Here is a 17,936-nt window from a genome sequence, read left to right as displayed (position 1 = left end):
CCTCGCAGAGCCTCTCGCCACCCGCCTCGCTCCTCGGTGCCCTGTCACTGCCATGTCACTCTCCTCTCACCTCCACCACCACCATCTGGTGATCACCTCCGTCCTGTGTTGTGTACAGAACAACTGCCACATGCTGGACATTGACCTGTCACTGCAGTCAAGTCCCCTCTGCTCATGGGACTCACACTGAATCTGAAACCTATTAAGTGAGGAAATTAATTAATTAATTAAAGAGTTTCAGAGAGTGACAAATGCTATTAAGGAAATAAATCTCAGGGGCCGCGGGAGATGCTCAGTCAGGAAGTGCTCACCCACGAGCACAAGGGCCTGGGCTTAAGCCCTAGAACCCCTGTCTTGAAACAGGCAGGCTTGGGGTGTGCTTGCCCCAAAGCCGCAGAGTCCTAAGGAGTCCCTGACTCAGACCCAGACATCAGAAGGACCACAGGGTGATGAGAGTCTGTGGCCTCTTTCCAAGTCTGTTCCTCCCACACACACCATTACCACCCACACACCCAAGATCTGGTCCCTAGGCTGTTCCTGCTCCTCATGTGCTGCCTGCCTTCCAGGTTCCCCATCCCGTTCCCATGCACAGTACCTCATGTTCCCCCACACAGTAAGCTTTTCTCACTCTAATTTTCCTTTTAAATAACCTTATATTCTGCTTTTAAATAATTATTCTTTCCCAATTTCATGTACGTTTACCATGTGCATTGATCATTCTCACTACCCTCTCTTATCTTCTTCTCCAGAACAAGTCCCCTTCTACGTTCATGCCGTGTGTGTGTGTGTGTGTGTGTGTGTGTGTGTGTGTGTGCATGAGTGTGAACATGCATGTGCCATGGCCTGTGTGGAAGTCAAAAAACAACCCCAGGTGTCCTTGCCATCCATGGTATGTGTCCCAGGCTATGGGGTCTGGGAACTCCCAGCAACTCTCCTGCCTCACCATGAGGGAGCTAGGATTGCAGACACACACACTCCTGCTTCTGGATGAATAAGGGACCTGGGGATCCAAACTCTGGTTTTCATAGTTGTGCAACAATCCCTTCCCACAGGCCCCATTTCCCTTTACACTCAGCTCATGGTACAGGCCACCCATGTTCAGGGGACGTCTCCTGACCTCAGTTAATCTCTCGGGAAGCATTCTCACAGATGCACCCAAAGATGTGTCTCCTGGGTGACCCTCACTCCAGTCAAACTGGCAATGAGCACTGGGGGAGAGCTGGCAGCGTGTCTGGAGCCTTGCCCTCCATCCAGCACTGCAAAAAAATTTGACTTTTTTTTTTTTTTTTTAATATGTAGGGTGAGTTGACACAGTCCTTGACCTTGGCCTGTGGAAAATGAGATGAAAGCCAAGCTGAAACTCAGAAGTTAAAGAACCGGTAAGGTCCCTCGGCCTCAGCCTCTGGTGGAAGAGAACAGAGACAGACTGCTCTGTTGAACATTTTCCCACTGCTCAACATGTGACTGTAACAGCATGCGGGAGGATTGTCATCAGACAACGACGTTGTGACACGTAAACATCTGGAGCCCACTGGACTTTAGACCCTGAATTCTTACTTACTGAAAAATATCAGTAAAACCAGCAAACAAAAAATACCTCCCCAGCACTTCATGTGTGCGCGCCAGCGGCTCCTAGAGTAAATGCTTAGCCAGCATTAATTTATGCGTGTACTGTGAATCCTATAGACTTAGTTTTCTTGGTCCTTTAAAATTAGTATTCTCAAGATCTAATAAATACCTGTATCTGTTCTCTGGTGGTTTTTTTAACTTCATTTATCATGCAGATAAGGTTATTCTGAGATGAAGTATCAGGTGTATCTAAACTTTTTTTTTTTTTTCTGTAACTAATCAATTCACTTCAGTAGCATGGGTCGCTCACCAGCCAATGGTGGCTTTGTGGGCAAACTTCCTCTACACATTAATTTTTATATAAAATATCATCCATTCCTAGGCATTTGACTCCTTTTGTGTTTTATTTTTGTGCACGCATGTGCATGGGTGTGTCAGTTGTACACTACTGTGCACACAGCCACAGAGGCCAGAGGTTCGTGTCATATGACTTCCTCAATGTCGCTCTACCTTAAAAAAAAAAAAAGATTGTGGACTGGAGAACTGGCTTAGCAGACAACTTGAGAGTACCAGTTCTCTCCTCCTACCCTGGGGTCCCAGGTCCCAGATCATCATACTTGGCAGCAAGCACCTTTATCCACCAAGCCATCTCATTGGTCATTTGGCTTACTTTTGAGACAGAATTTCCCACTGGACCTGGAGCTCACTGACTGACCAGATTGGCTGACCTGGGAACCTCCTGTCTCCTTCCAGAGCTGGCATTACAGGCACACATCATCATGCCTGGCTTTTTACCAGTGTGCTGAGGATTTGAACTCAGGTCCTCGTGATTGGCAGCAAGCACTTTACTCTCTGAGGCATCTTCGTGCCCCTAGGCATTGATTGGTTGTTCTCGTCTTTCCAGTTCTTGTTACCCTATAAGTAGGATGGTGGTAGACCAGTGGCCTCCTTTTCTAGGCTGTCCTTTGCTATTCCAATGGACATCCCTCCAGGATGAACTTCAGACGTGTCAAGTTCTCTTTGTGGGGTGTTTGATGCCACATTAGATCTGCAAATTAACCGCGGAGGCGGCCTGATGTCTTTACAGGACCTCCACACTCCTGTGAAGAAACGCAGAACCTTCTCCATTTATTCTGTCTCCTTTTATTTCACCAATAAAATTTTGTGGTTGTCTTTATATGGGTCACACCCATTTCTCATTAAGTTTATTCTAAGTATTTCCCCATTGCGTTGGTGAGCTGCCTCCCTTTCTTCCGCACAGTGGCGGGAAGAGCTGCACATATGGATCACAGGACACCATTGCTTGTTCTCTGAACTGCTGCTCTGTATCTTTGGCGCCAAATCACATAGACTGTGAATACTCATTGTCACATTGGCATCTGATGAGCCCCACGGCAGGCCTGTGTTGGGTCTCAGGGAACTGAGTCGGTCCTTTGGCTAAACCTGCCTCAGCTTGGTGGAATTAGAACTTGCTCCATCCACCTCCCAATGAGCCTGACTCACAGGGCAGATGCCACCTTTCAACTCTTCATAGACCTGAGGTGCCCTCACTTTCTGCTAGTCACTCAGCAATCATCAAATACCCAGGATATGTCTGGCTTCTTGGCCAAGCTATTTCCTTAATGTCTTTAGTGGTCAAACATTGGGTGTGTGGATGTAATCGACTGGGGAAGTTAAGAGAGTCCTGAGATTGCACAATCAGAATCTGGGACATCTGGGATTTGCACCATGTTTGTCTTCTGTGTCCTGATGTCTCACTGTCTCCCGTTCATTACAAAAAACCCCATGAACGCATGCCTCATGGGCCTCTAGAGTTTACTCCATCCCCCTGGGCATTCTAAGTTCTTCCCAGTACCACTGCTGGCTCTGCCCTCTCAATTTGGTTCCCTTGTCCCAGAGTGAGGCTCTCTGTGCCTTCCACCCATGCCCCCCATTTCTGGGAGTGACTACATAGCGACCTTCCTGGAAGAGAATGTTCTTATGAATCTAGGCTCCCCCAACTAAATCTTTACCTGGAATTTTCCCTGCAGAGAGCAATCGCAGCAAAGGTTCCTGAGTAGGGTGCTCAGGCAGCAGTCTCAGGAGTGGGAGCCTTGAAAAGGTGGGGCCTGAGCTGGGTGATGGTCGCACATGCCTTTAATTCCAGCACTTGGAAGGCAGAGGGAGGCAAATCTGTGAGTCCAAGAGAACATGGACTACAAAGCAAGTTCCAGGACAGGTGGGGCTATTACACAGAGAAACCCTGTCTTGAAAAACAAGAAAAGGCAAACCACCCACCCAAACAAACAAAAAACAAAACAAACAAACAAAAAAGAGGTGGGTCCTGTTCGGACACCTGTAGGTCATGGGAGAATTAGCCCGATTCTCCTGGGATCCCAGGTGAGACTTTAGGGACAAGGAACACAAGGTTATGGTTTACAAGTGACGTGTTTGTGTGTCAAGGTGATGAGGCATGCTAGTCAGCTTTGTCAACTCGACACAGTTAGAGTCCCCTGGGAAGAGTCTACATTGGGTTGGCTGTGGGTATGTCTGTGGGAGCAGTCTCAATTAGGAATTGATATGGGAAGACCCAGCCTACAGTGGGTGGCACCTAGGCAGGGAACCCTGAGCTATTTGAGAGTTGAATGAAGTGAAGGCAGACCCAAGAAAGAACCCCAAGAGCAGGGAGGGAAGGGCTGTGGCCTCTGCTGACAGCCAGGGAGAAAGGGGTGACAAACCCCTGGTCCAGCAGCTGTGAGTGATTCTGTACCATCAGGGATCCAGTGGGTTTCGTTGTCTGACTGATTTCAAAGGTTCAGCATAGAATGAGTAAAGGCTGGACCAGGCATGTCCTAGAAGAGTGGGAGCCACCACTGTCCCCCATCTTTCCATCTTTCTACACCCCGCTAGCAGGGTTGGTCTGGCGATTGCTATCTTCAGTTTATCTTCTCCATAGAGACTGCCCCTGGGGACTCACTCTATAGACGGGGTTGTCTTCTCCATAGAGACTGCCCCTGGGGACTCACTCTATAGACGGGGTTGTCTTCTCCCATAGAGACTGCCCCTGGGGACTCACTCTATAGACGGGGTTGTCTTCTCCATAGAGACTGCCCCTGGGGACTCACTCTATAGACGGGGTTGTCTTCTCCCATAGAGACTGCCCCTGGGGACTCACTCTATAGACGGGGACAGTGAGGAACCAGAGCTAGAAGAGCAGAGTCCCTCAGGTGGGGTGACAAGGTGAGCAGAGAAACAGAGGGCAAGCATGGCCCTTTGCTACCCTACATGGTTAGGCCAGTTGCCAGTGTCTTAGCACCTAACTCCTTCCCATCCATCTGTCTATCCGTCCAACCATCCATCCATCCATCCATCTATCCCACAAATATTTGCTGAGTGCTGACCAAGAGCACTCCAGCACAGAGAACCTAGAAGAGAATCCTGAGTCCAAGCTCACAAGTTTTGTTTTAGGAAAAACAGAGCCCAAAGCTAAAAGAACAAAAAAAGAGTGTTTTAGGGACCTTAGCTCAGTTGTTAATGTGCTTACCACACAGGCATGAGGACCTGAGTTCAAGCCCCAGAACCCGGATAAAAGATGAGCATGGCAGTACACACCTGTAATCCCAGCACTGAGGAGAGAGAGGCAAGTAGATCCCTGAGGCTCACTGGTCAGACAGTCTAAGGAAGTCAGTGGATCCCAGATCCCAGTGAGAACATCCATCCTAAAAGCAAGGTAGGACTGGAGTAGATGGCTCAGTGGTTAAGAGTTCTTGATCTTGCAGAGGACCCAGGTTCAGTTCTCAGTACTCACACCCTGAGTACTACCACCTGTTTCTCAGTTCAGAGGGATCCGACACCCTCTTCTGGCCTGTGAGGGTAATGCATGCATATGGTGCACCAACAAAGCTATAGGCAAAACACCCATGTATATGATGTAAAAATCAATAAAGCCAAAAACCAGAAAGCAAGGTGATCTCTACATGCACAAAGGTGCACTTGTGCACACACACACACACACACACACACACACACACACACACACACACACACACCATATACAGGGTGAGCTGCCTATACTGCTGTTCACGTTTTCTTCACAAGGTACATGGCTCTGAAAAACACTGTGATCCAACCCAGGGCCCACTCTTCCAAAGTGTTCAGAGACAATTGCATTAACTTATTACCTTCATCACCTGTCGTGAATATGAGCAACTGTGTTTTACCTGGATATTCTTAGCCAAGAAGGAAATTTTAAAAAAAGAAAAAAATAATAAAAGGGAAGAAGAAGAATGAAATTCAGGTCAGACCCAAAAAAGGAAAGACCTTGGGTTGCCCTGTTCTTAAAAGCTCTTAAAAGGAATTGAATTAGAACTGAGACACACATACAAAAAAAATTGGCCCGTGAATCCAACTCCCACCGACACCAAGTTAGAAAAAAAAATAGCTGAAAGAAAAGTATGTAACCCGTCAATCAAGACATGATGGTTTTATTCTTTTAAAATGAGAAGCCTTTTGTTTTAAGAGGAGCAGGCTGGTAATTTAGAGCACAGAGGCGGCGTCAGGGTGAAGATCTTTCATATCTGCAGACAGGAGGGACCAGGCTGCCGATGGAGAAGTTGAGGTTGCATAATGAGCTTGGGGTCCGGAGGTTCCCTTTCCGAAGAGAAGCCTGGGATCTCTGCAGCTCTGATTGATGGAACTACGGGTCGGTGAGAGCCAGGGAGGTATAATCTCGCTTTTGTTGGTAATCAAAGGCGGCTGGCTGAGACTCCATCTTTTCCTTCTGATTCCTGTGTATGAATCTGAGGCGCTCAGATGAAATGTGTTGCGTTACACCAGTGCCAATAAGTCACACTATCTGTGTTGTGACACACCGAATATTACTAATTGTCAATCAAGAACCACAAGTCCTGTCAAGGTGCTCCCTTCTCGACGGGCTGGTTCAAACCTGAAGTGATTTTTAATCAAGTGTTAATAGCGCGGCACCTGTCAGTGGACGGTGGGTATCAGGCAATCAGAAAAAGCGAATGGATGACATGGCAAATTTTAATGTTTTCATTTTCCACTCTTCCCAATTATTGGTGGGATTTCTGTCAGCCTGAATAGTGCACTGACATTGCTGGGGAACACCACCACACAGAACACAGGAGACAGCTGACAGGGCTCTGGAGGTGCCAGGCTATGCATCCAGCCCTGCCAGGGTGACCTGCACCTGCTTCGGGAGGCCCAGGGACTCTGCACTGCCCAGGGCAGGGGACTTTGGGTCTGGGGCAGTGGATGCATCTGGGTACTAGGAGACCCGGTGTTTGGTTCCATTGAGGCAGAAGACATCAGAGGTGGGGGTGATGGAGCAGAGAACTGGGTCAAAGTCAAGGGTAGGCTGGTCCACCAGAGAGCCACACACATTATGGACACCTTGGATCATGGGGCTGCAACTGGATTTCCCTTTTTGCCACATTGCCAGAGAACCTAGGAGGGGAGGGGAGGAAGGAATGCAGGAAGGCAGCAGGAAGACATGAGTGAAGGACAAAGAAAAAGGCAGGAAGAAGGGGTGGCACTGACTTTGTGCATGGGGTGGCATGGCTTTGTCCCCTCCTGAGCCAGCCCTGGTAGGACCTGCTAGGCACTCAGGAGCAAATTACAGAGGGTTTGGTTTTTAACTCCATGGCACCACGGGCTGTGTCTTTCTTCTTGCCTTCTGGAGCAGTCGCTCTCAATGATGCTGTGACCCTTTAATACAGTTCCTCAGGATGTGCTCACCACTGACCATAAAGTTAGTTTTGTTGCTACTTCATTACTGTAATTTTCCTACTGTTAGGAATCATAATGTAAATATCTGTGTTTCCTGAGGGTCCTAGGCAACCTGTGACCCACAGGTTGAGACCCACTGCTCTAGAGCTCAGATCCAGATGGGCAGCTGGTGAGTGTCTAATTCACTTCTTACCCGCTGCCCACAGCCCTGGCACTGACCACACCCCTAGCAATGGGACATGGTACTACACTACAGCTCTGGTTGATAGGCTGGAATAGTTACTTTCCTTGCCATTTTGACCAGGTATTTGACAAGATGCCACTCAAGGGCAGGAGGGTTGGCTCAGCTGTAGGACAGTCCATCAAGGAGGGGTTAGGGAGGGCTGCAGGCTCATGAGGCCACTTGTTGGCCTATCCACGGACCAGGAAGCCAGGAGAGGACAGGAGACAGGGCTGGAATATTAGCCTTAGGGTTCACCCCTCCAGAGATCCACTTCTTTCAGCCAACCCCCCGCCCCAACACCAAAGGTTCTAAACTTCCACAAACAGAGTCACCAACTGGGGACAAGTGTTCAAACATATGAACCTGTAGGGGACGTTTTATGTCCAAATCAACCTAGGGCCTCCCTGTAACGTCTCCCCTGGCTCTCAGCGGAACAGGTGCAGCAGTTACTGGGTGTCCCATGAACATGGGTTATATCTGAGGTGGCTCTGCATAGACACGTTCACCAAGCAGGCTCATCTTACCCCATGAAGTTTCTCTGTATTACTAGATGATGCTCACCACTGGCTCCCTCTGATCCCTCCTCCTTGCTCTCCTCTATGGAGCCAACGTCTCAGCTCCATTGGAGTCCATCTCCTCTGTGTAAGCATCCTCAGGCACAGCCACACCTGCCCAACACCACCTATGTGACTGTGGCAATCTTATCCACACATACATTTGCTCAACACGTGAGAGTACCTCACCCTGGTGGCTCCTCTGAGCTCTGTTAATTCTCTAAGTGCTCATCATCTGTTTGTTACTTGGATGTCCAGTAGGCACCAAAAGTCAATTCAGTCCTCAAAGAATAGTTTGTATGCTATGCCTACAATGTGCTCCTTTGGAGGGGGGTTCCCATTTTGGTGAAGAGCATCATCATTGTCCCTTTCAGATGGTCATCAGAAATATAAGAGGCCTGAGAGAAAGCAAACAAGGTCTTGGTACAAGGTCATGGCACCTAGTTCCATGGGCACCAGCCAATCACCAGATCCCTCTGTAGCCATCTGAGTGCCAGCTTTTCCATGCTAATAAGAGTAAATTTACCCATTTCTGACTTTACAGCACATGGGGAGACTTGGTCATCAGTATCCTGACCTCACTCAGGGTGGGACTCAAGACCTGGCCCAAGAAATGAATAAGCTTTGAGCAACAGTCAGAAGCATTTCTGAATCACCATGGTTGCTCAGTCCTCTTTCCCCAAAGCCTGATTGATTGCCATGGGGAATCTGAGGCTGACTTAACCCTCTAGTCTCTTATTAAAACAAAACCAGGATTTTGCTGCTAATAACTCAGTAGAAAGGACATTTGATGTGCTAACTTGATGGCCTTGGTTGGATCCCCCTGGAATCCATGTAAAAATGGAAGGAAAGGACCAACTCCCAGAGGTTGTCATCTGACCTCCAAACATGTGTGCTATGACATGTGTGTGTACCTATCCCCTGATTCAGGTTACACACACACACACACACACACACACACACACACACACACTTTTTTTTTTTAAAAAAGGCCAGTGTATCAGGTATCCAGTGCTGTGTAACAAAAGTCCCGAACACATTATCACTTACAGCAACACCTGAAATTTCTGAGGATTAAGAATCTAGGGGTGGCTTGACTGAGTGATGCAGGTTCTTGTCCCTCAGATGGCCTCCAATTATAGGTGGGGCTGCTAGAGACTTGGCAGGGGAGCATCCAGCCCTGCTGGTATAGTCAGCTCCAGTTCCTCACTGGGGACCTCACACAGCTTGCTTGACTGTCCTTATTTCAGAGCACCTGGCATCCCAGGACAGGAGAAAAGAGAGGGAGCAGTCAGGACAGAAGCCATGTAGCTGTAGAGTTTTTCTGGAAAATGCCATGCCATTATTTCTAGATATTCTTTAAGGCATATAGAATGGTGTAACATTAAGAAGAGTGAATCCTGGGAGGCAGGGTTACTGGAGGTCACTTTAGAGGCTGGCTACCATCTCTCTGTGATGTTTGATCATTTATAGAATATATATAAGCACAAACTAGAAAGGAAGGCATCTATACCATGTAAGGGCAGGGAGGGAGAAAACTGTGATATGATGGACAGGCATGCCACCAACCTACTGCATGGTCCAGAGCTAGACTCTGCCATGCCTGACCTCAGTGACACCATGTGGACAATGGAGTGAATAAGGTGCAGCCTGAGGCTCTGTGTTCCCATGAATCTCAGGACCCCAGAACTGCAGCTCCCACACTTTATCCCTACATGTCACCTGATAAGCAGCATCAGAGAGGGAGGAAGGGCTGAGGGGGAATGCTTGAAGTTCTTCCTGCCCCTGCCCAGACTCCTCCCAGTTAGCTCACCAAGTCCTCCCCTGGGGAACCTTCATTCTTGAACTCTGAACTTTAGACTGAAGAGGGCATGGTCCCGAGAAAGGGTCTGGAAAATGTGGGAGTAGCCCCGGTCACCCCCGGAAGTTTCCCGCACACACACACTACACAAGTCCACAGTGACATGTGGACCGAGGCACACACAGCCTCACAGGTCCCATGGGGACACCATGCTGCAGCAGGCTGGGGTGACTGGGTCCCTTTACAGTCAAGTTCAGGGATCCACCCAAAGGGGTATGCTTTACAAAGCTGGAAAGTGAAAGACATCCTTCACAAGAGTCAATGTGTTCGCTGTCATGGGGACAGCCAGTGTGGAGGGCGCCTTACCTACAGCTGGCAGCCCAGGTTGGTCTTTCTGGGCGTCCCCCATGCACCTCCCTTCATCTTTTTAGAGGCCTCTGCACCCATGCAGGTCTGAAGTATGGGCTGCAGGTGACAATACTTCACCAACTCAGTCACAGCCCTGCCACCCTCTGAGCCCACGTGGTTTCACCAGGGGCTCCTGCTGCAGAAGGAACCCGAGCTGTGCGCTCAGGGGCCTTGTCTGTCACAGCCACCCTAGCAGAAGACACAGTGGCCCCTCTGAAGAGACTTTCTGGGCATGCAGTTGAACTCATGCTCCTGCTGCCCAGCTGACAGAGTGTCAGTGAGCTGGGAAAAGTTCACAGACAGGGTCCTCCCAGACACAGGCGGGGACCAGGTTACCCAGCTGTGTTCTCTGGGCTTTCTCTAGATCCATGAACGCTACACTCAGGGTGTCCCTCCTAGCACACTATGACCCTGTAGGTCCCTCCATGGCCCTTGGCCCCACAATATAGCTAAGTCAGGCTGTCATCTCTGAAGAGACTTGGGGACAAAATGGCCGAGAAGTAAACACAGGTGGCAGGGAGCATGGACTAAAACAAATCACTGAATGGCAGCTCTCTATTCTTAAACTAAACTCAAAGGCTGCTCAAGGGCTTTCCTCCTGTACCAGCATATCTCCAAGATGAGACACACACACACACACACACACACACACACACACACACACACACACACTGAGGCTCAGCCCCTCCAATCCAGTGGGTTCCCTAGTGCCTGGGCAGCCATCACCCTAAGAGATGTCCTGTCTCCCCAGCCAGGTACCACCTCTGCCCTGCCTAGTACAGGCCATGATAGGAATCAAGCCTCTTTCATTCAAGGAAGCAATGTTGGTTCAGTCTTTTGGGTTAAGAGAAAGGTGTGCTACAGAGCTGGAGATAAGAATTTTTTTTCACTTTTTAAAGATTTGATTTTATTTAGGTGTGCGTGTGTGTGTGTGTGTGTGTGTGTGTGTGTGTGTGTGTGTGTGTGATGTGTATGGGTGCCTGCAGAGGTCAGAAGAGAGCACTGGTTCCCCAGGGGCTGGAGTTACAGGCAGTTGTGAGTTGTCTGATCTGAGTTGGTTTTGGGGACCAAACTTGGGTCCTCTGTAAGAACAGCAAGAGCTCTTAACCACTGAGCCTTCCCTCCAGCCCCCAAATAAAGTTTTAAGGGTTTAAGTTTTAATATTAAATAAAGGTGATGCAAACTCAAAAAGACAAAACCACATTTTCTCCCTCATATGTGGACCCTCATGTACAGTATACACGTATATGTGCAAACAAGTATAAGTGTGGATCCTAGTGTACAGTGAATATACATGTATATACGTATATGTGCAAACAGGTGTAAGTGTGGGTGCAGTGTATAGTGAATATACATGTATATATGCAAACAGGTGTAAGTGTGGGTGCAGTGTAATGTCTAGAAAGGAGACCAAGAGAGCATAATACTAGGCAGTAAAGAGAGATGGGTATTGTGCAAAAGGACACCTGGAATACAAAGGAGGAAAAGAATCTGGGTAGAGGGCCACAAAGAGGGAACAGGAGAGAGACAGGTAGGAGATGGAGAACCATAAAAAAATACTTGGCTTAAAAAACTGTCGTAAAGTTATCTGTGGGGTTTTGAACGAGAATGGCCTTCACAGGCTCTTGTGTTTGAATGTTCGGTCCCCAGTCAATGAAACTGTATAGGAAGGATTAGGGGGCATGGCCTTGTTGGAGGGGTGTGTCATTGGGAGTGGGCTTTGAGGTTTCAAATGCCCACGTCAGGCCCAGTGTGTGTGTGTGTGTGCATGTGTGTGCTGCCTACAGGATACAAAGCTCTTGGCTACTGCTCTGGTGTCATGCCTGTCTGTTTCCGGTCATGGTGAGCATGACTAACCTCTGAAATGGTAAGTGAGCCACCTAGTAAATGCTTTCATTTTTAAGAGTTGCCTTGATCATGTGGTCTCTTCACAGCAATAGAACACCAAGACAGTACCTAACGTATTATATTCTGATTTTAAATAAATCAATGAGTTTAGGTTTCCAGGTGGTTGAGAACTGGGTCAGTTGTAAAGTGATATAGCAAGCAGAAGGACTCGGGTAGGCTCCCAGAACCCACACTAAAAGCTGAGCACACACTGCTAGAGGGCTCAGTGGATAAAGAGGTGTTTACCACTAAGCCCAGGGACCTTAGTTCAACACCCAGGAACCACATGGTAGAAGGTGAGAGCCATCATTGCAGGCCTGACCTCCACACATGCACTGTGGCACACATGTACACACACAAATTTATACATATTAGAGCAAGTGTGATGACACACGCTTGTAGTCCCAGTACTGGAAAAGCATAGACAGGCAGATCCCTGGTGCTCACTGGCCAGCTAGCCTCCTTGCCTAATCAATGAGCTCCAAGCCAATGAGAAATAGTTTCTCAAACACCGAGGTGAGAGTTAGAGAAACAGCTCAGTGGTTAAGAGGGCTTACTCCTCTGGCAGAGGTGACTTTGGTTCCCAGCATCTACTTCAGGCTGCTCATAGCAACTTATAACTCCAGATCCAGGAAAGTCAACCACTTCTGGCCTCTGCAGGCAACTGCACACACATGGTGCATATAAACTTACACAGCATACACATACATACATGAAAAAAAAACAAATTGGAAGGCTCTTTGGCCTCCATATAAGTGTGCATGCACGTGTACCAACACACACACACACACACACACACACACACACACACACACACACACACACACGTGCATGCACGCACACTCTCCAGGGATATCTCATAGACTCCCCAATGCTTTCCAGAAGGACCTGGACCCAGAAACGAGGCTGTTCCAGTCTCCTGGAGAGTCTGTCCTCCTACCTCCTACAGACCATCTTCCTGCTTCTCCCGGTCACATGAAGGAAGACAGGGGTCCCACTTGTCAGGAGTGTCCTCATTACACAAAAGGGTCCATCATCATAATTAGTCTTCCTTTGGTCCAGTTCTTCATTATCAGGAGAGTCTGGCTGGAGGCAGAACCAAGCGACATCCACATATCTCAGAGCACAGGTCTCAGACAAAGTTGACCACTGAATGTTGAAGATTCATGTTCAAGCTGGTCAACATCGCACTCACCATGCAGTGCCATCACACAGGGGGTTGAGACAAGAACACTGCATGTCCAAGGGCAGCCCGAGTTACATAGTAAACTCTTGCCTCAGAGAGAAGGGAGGAGACTCCAGCATCAGCCCAGCTGGAACAGACCTAGGCTACCACATGGTCAACATGCACTGTGGGAGAGAAACATCTACAGGCATGGACAGCTGTCCCATTGCAAGGCACCTTCCAGCTCCATCCCTTGGCAGCCATGAGAAGATGGGGTCCCTTTAAGCACCAGTGACACAGGACAGAGATGGAAGCTGGAGGAAGCTTAAGTTACACAGATGACACTAGAAGAGAAGTGTGACCCGTACAAGATCACAGATGATGCTCTGCTTGGGGAGGATGAGGTCTGCCTTCCTCTCTCAGCCTGGCACTCTGCTCACTGACAGATGAGCTGGCCCAGCTAGAAAGATCCTGTGTGACAACAAAGAGCTAAGAATGTTTGTCAGAGGCCACCAAGGATCGCTGGAGGCAAACTAACACTATGTATCTCAGCTGAGATGTGGGAGCAGATTTCCCACTCCAGAGAGGAGGGAACTGAGGAGGACACACGGCTCTCTGTGACTGTTGATCCCAGAATGAGCTCTGCCTTTCCCCTGAAAGCCACGAGGCTAAGCGGGGGACCCAGTTTCAGAGGAGAGGAGCCCAGATTCTTAGGAGGGAGACCAAGGTTCACAGAAAAAGGGACTCAAATTTACAGGAGGGGAACTGAAATTTGCAGAAGGGAGAACTAGATTTATGGGAGAAGGGACCCAGATTTGCACCATAGAGGACCTAGGTGCACATAAAATGGAACATGTATACACATGTACACACACACACACACACACACACACACACACACACACACACACACAGAGTGTAGAAGTTCATTAGGACTCTTGAAAGCTCTGAGAAGATACACTCCACTTAGAACAGAAAACTTACCCCTTTTCTCTAAACCCCAAATCACACAGTTGGGAAATTGACCACACTCAGAAAACCAGCGGCAGACTGGAACCCCTGCATGGAGTGATGATAACAGCCATCTCAGAGCTGTCTGGAGAACTGACCTGCTAGCCCCTCCTCTGATGCTCATGGACCCTGAGAGTCACCCTGTGGTCTACACAACCCACCATGTTTGGGGGAGTGTCTTGGTTGGTCTGAGAAGCAGGTTGGCACTGGGTGTTGTCTGGTGGAGACAAAGGACACAGGTCACCCCAGGTTGCCTGCAGGTCAGTCTCTTGCTCTTACTTCCTGTAGCCCTTCTTCTTGGAAGCAGCCCAACCTCACCCGAACAATGTCATGAATATTCCCTCCTTGATGAACTTCAAGTCTTTTAATGACTCTTCATAAAGGAACAGTGGGGCCAAAAGTTGAGCAAAGGAGATGATTAAAGTACCTTATTAAAAGCAGCCTTGTAGAATTCTCCACATGAAAGCAAGCACCATTATGAGGCCTTATCCTTATAAATGACGCTTCGCTTTCTCGAACATGCCGAAACCTGATTAGAGTGACAGGCGCTGACTGATACTGCAAACCTGTTAATAACATGAAAATTAGAAGAGGCTCATGCAAAGAAGGGAGATTAATTTAGCCGGAGTACATCTCGCGCAAATTGCAAAGTTGTGAATATGTTCTCAGATAATGAGCCTTCGCAGTCATCAGCTCGCTTGTCATCTTCTGTAATTAATGTTAAGGAAGACGCCTTCCTGATGGTTCGAATTACTCATATACCAAGAAAATTTCTTCAGAGAAATAATTTACATTTATTATCATCGGTCTGTTTGTGTGGTTTATTTCGTGCCCGCGTAATTTATTGCAGGGCCGTTCGCCTTGCCTTGATTAGTCGCTCGTCAGGACGGGATGTAATTTTTTTCTTCTTGATGGCGACATCTAACACTTGACAGTGGTGGAACACTCCTTGTCTCTGAATGTTTTTCCCCCACTTAAATAAACTTTGGGGCTGAGTTCCTCTAGGGTTGTCTCTCTAGTTAAGATGAGGTATTGGCATAACTGTTGGCCGGCATGCCTCCGGAGACAATAGGAATTTCCTGTTGAGCACCTGGGAAGGTTCTAGGTCACCTATCCCACCGCTAGGGTTGAGGCTGTGGTGTAAGAGTTCGTTCTACCCTCTTTGAAGCCTCTGCTGCTGGATGGAGTGTTTGCTGTCTGTCTCCTCACCTCTCCATGAATTCTCTCCTCTCTCAGGCCATCTGCTAGGAGAAACCTCACATCTGCTTATTTCTCCATCCCTAGTTATATATTCCAGTCCTAGGGTGCAAACACATCCTCTCCATCTTGACACTCAGCCCCTGACAGCACAGTGCTCTGGGGGCAGGTGTCCACTAAGTTCATGTCCCCATCACCCACACTATGGATCCCCTTCAGGTCCTACCAAAGTCTAGAATGCCCAGGAGGGAGGGCTACCATGGCAGAACAAGACTAAAACAGATCTGTCCATCTCAACATGACACCTTGAGCTACTCTTGGCCCTGGGTCCACACGGTCCGTCTTCTGACTACCTCAAGGAGCATCTAAATCAGCCCTCCCCATTTCCCCTGTCTGTCTTGCATGGAACTCAAAAAAAAAAAAAAAGTCCTCCTGGGTGCTCACAGTGTACCACCCAGCGTATCCCACAAACATTCACCATCATTGATAACAGATACTCCTGGAGACTGCTCTGTTTAGAAGGACCTATGCCTCAGGAGGGTCTAGTAACTCATGAAACACCACCATCTCTGCTCTGGAGAGTAATCATGGCTGTGGGCTGCAGTGACAGGCCATGAGTTTAAACATGAGCAGAGCCATCTTCTGGGAGACAGGTGTGCGTATAATACCCACATATAGGTGACTAAGTTGAGACTCAGAGAGTTTAACATACTTGCCTCTCTGTCCCATAGCCAGGACGCCTCACGGGTGAGTCGGACCCATTCAAGCCCCATGCCTACCTCCTCCACTGCTCCAGTGTCTCTCCAGAAACTCAGTCCCTGCCCCTGCCTGCTGTCCTTTCCCTTCTCTAGTGCCCTATATGTCCTGTTTCCCTCCCTAGGCCTGAACTTGAAAAACACCCTTCCATTCTCCCCAGCAGGGGCATCCAGGCTGTGAAAGGCACAAACAGCTGTAGCTGGTGTGAGCCACTGACCCTTGCTCTGCAAATGAGTCAGATGACACAGATCAGGATTCACAGACAGAGATAATGATCTGTTTTATTGGACGTCTTTCCCCTGCTCCAACCGGTGGTGTGGCGCTGGGTCGACCTGCAGTGCACCACTGGTGTCAGCTAATGATAATCTATATTTATAAAACGATAGTCCGTCAAAGGGGGATGAATATTTTAGAAGCCACAGACAAATCAAATTGTCTTTGTCAAATGGGCGCATGCTCCTGCGCCCAGCGTGTTTTATGGCTCTTTCTGGGGTGAGAAACTCAGGGTTCTCTGAGCTGGCTAAGGGCTGCCTTTCTCATTGAGATGGTGAGATAAGAGCTGAGAGTCTCTCTTTTAAAGAAGCCAGTGAGCTGTTGAAATTGACATGGGCAAAGTAGCACTGTGCTGTTTGATGAATTTAACAAACACCCCTGGAAACCACAGATGTGACTAGTGTCTTTGTGGGCAAGAGTCCATTTATACTTGCTTAAATAAAGTTGTGCCTTTGCAAGTCTGGTTTAGAAGGAGCTAGGCTGGGTGACACATGCCTGCAATCTTGCATTCAGGAGGTAGAGGCAGGAGGATCAGGATTTCAAAGCCAGCCTCAGCCCTATATGTTTAAGGACAGCCTAGGCCACATGAGAACTTACCTCAAAAGAACAGAAAACCAAAGAGGACAGCAGGGAGAAGGCTGAGTGGACATAGCAGGGAGAAGGACAGGGCCTGCACCGAATCTCCTGAACTCACATTGGAGCGGGGAGAAGCTGGGTGTGGTAATGCGGGCCTCTCACTCCAGTACTGAGGTAAAGACAGGTGAATCCTGGAGGCTTTCTCAGCCAGCCAGTCTCCAAGTCAGAGTGCTCCAAGTTCAGTGAGAGACCTTGCCTCAAAAAGAAATAAAATAAGATGAGTAATAACTACAATAAATGAATAAATAATATATTCTATCAATAAATAATAAAATAAAGGTGAAGAGTAAATGAAGAAAACATCCTGATGTTAATCTCTGGTCTTCATGAACATCCATACAGGTGAGTGCACCCACACACATGTACACACATGTATACACACACACACACACACACACACACACACACACATACATGTTCACACATGTATTCCCACATATACCATGGGAAGAAAAAGAAAAAAAGGGCGCAGTCAATAGTGGTTTCTACAAAAGCATGAGGACCCCAGTACCCACATCGAAGCCAAAGCCAGATGAGGGCATGCCTGTCATTCACCCAGTTCCAGATGGGTAGCAATGGGAGGGTGCCCAGAGCCCCCTAGCCAGCCAGCCAAGCCAAGAAATGATCCCAAGTTCCTACAAAAAAATAAAGTGATAAAGATATCAGCGTCTACCTTTGGCCTACACACACAGGGAAGGAAAGGAGAGGGAGAGAGGGGGAGGGAGGGAG

This window comes from Onychomys torridus, chromosome 4 (genome assembly GCF_903995425.1).
Source record: "Onychomys torridus chromosome 4, mOncTor1.1, whole genome shotgun sequence".
NCBI classification, from domain to species: domain Eukaryota; kingdom Metazoa; phylum Chordata; class Mammalia; order Rodentia; family Cricetidae; genus Onychomys; species Onychomys torridus.
Note: the sequence above shows the minus strand (reverse complement) of the source record.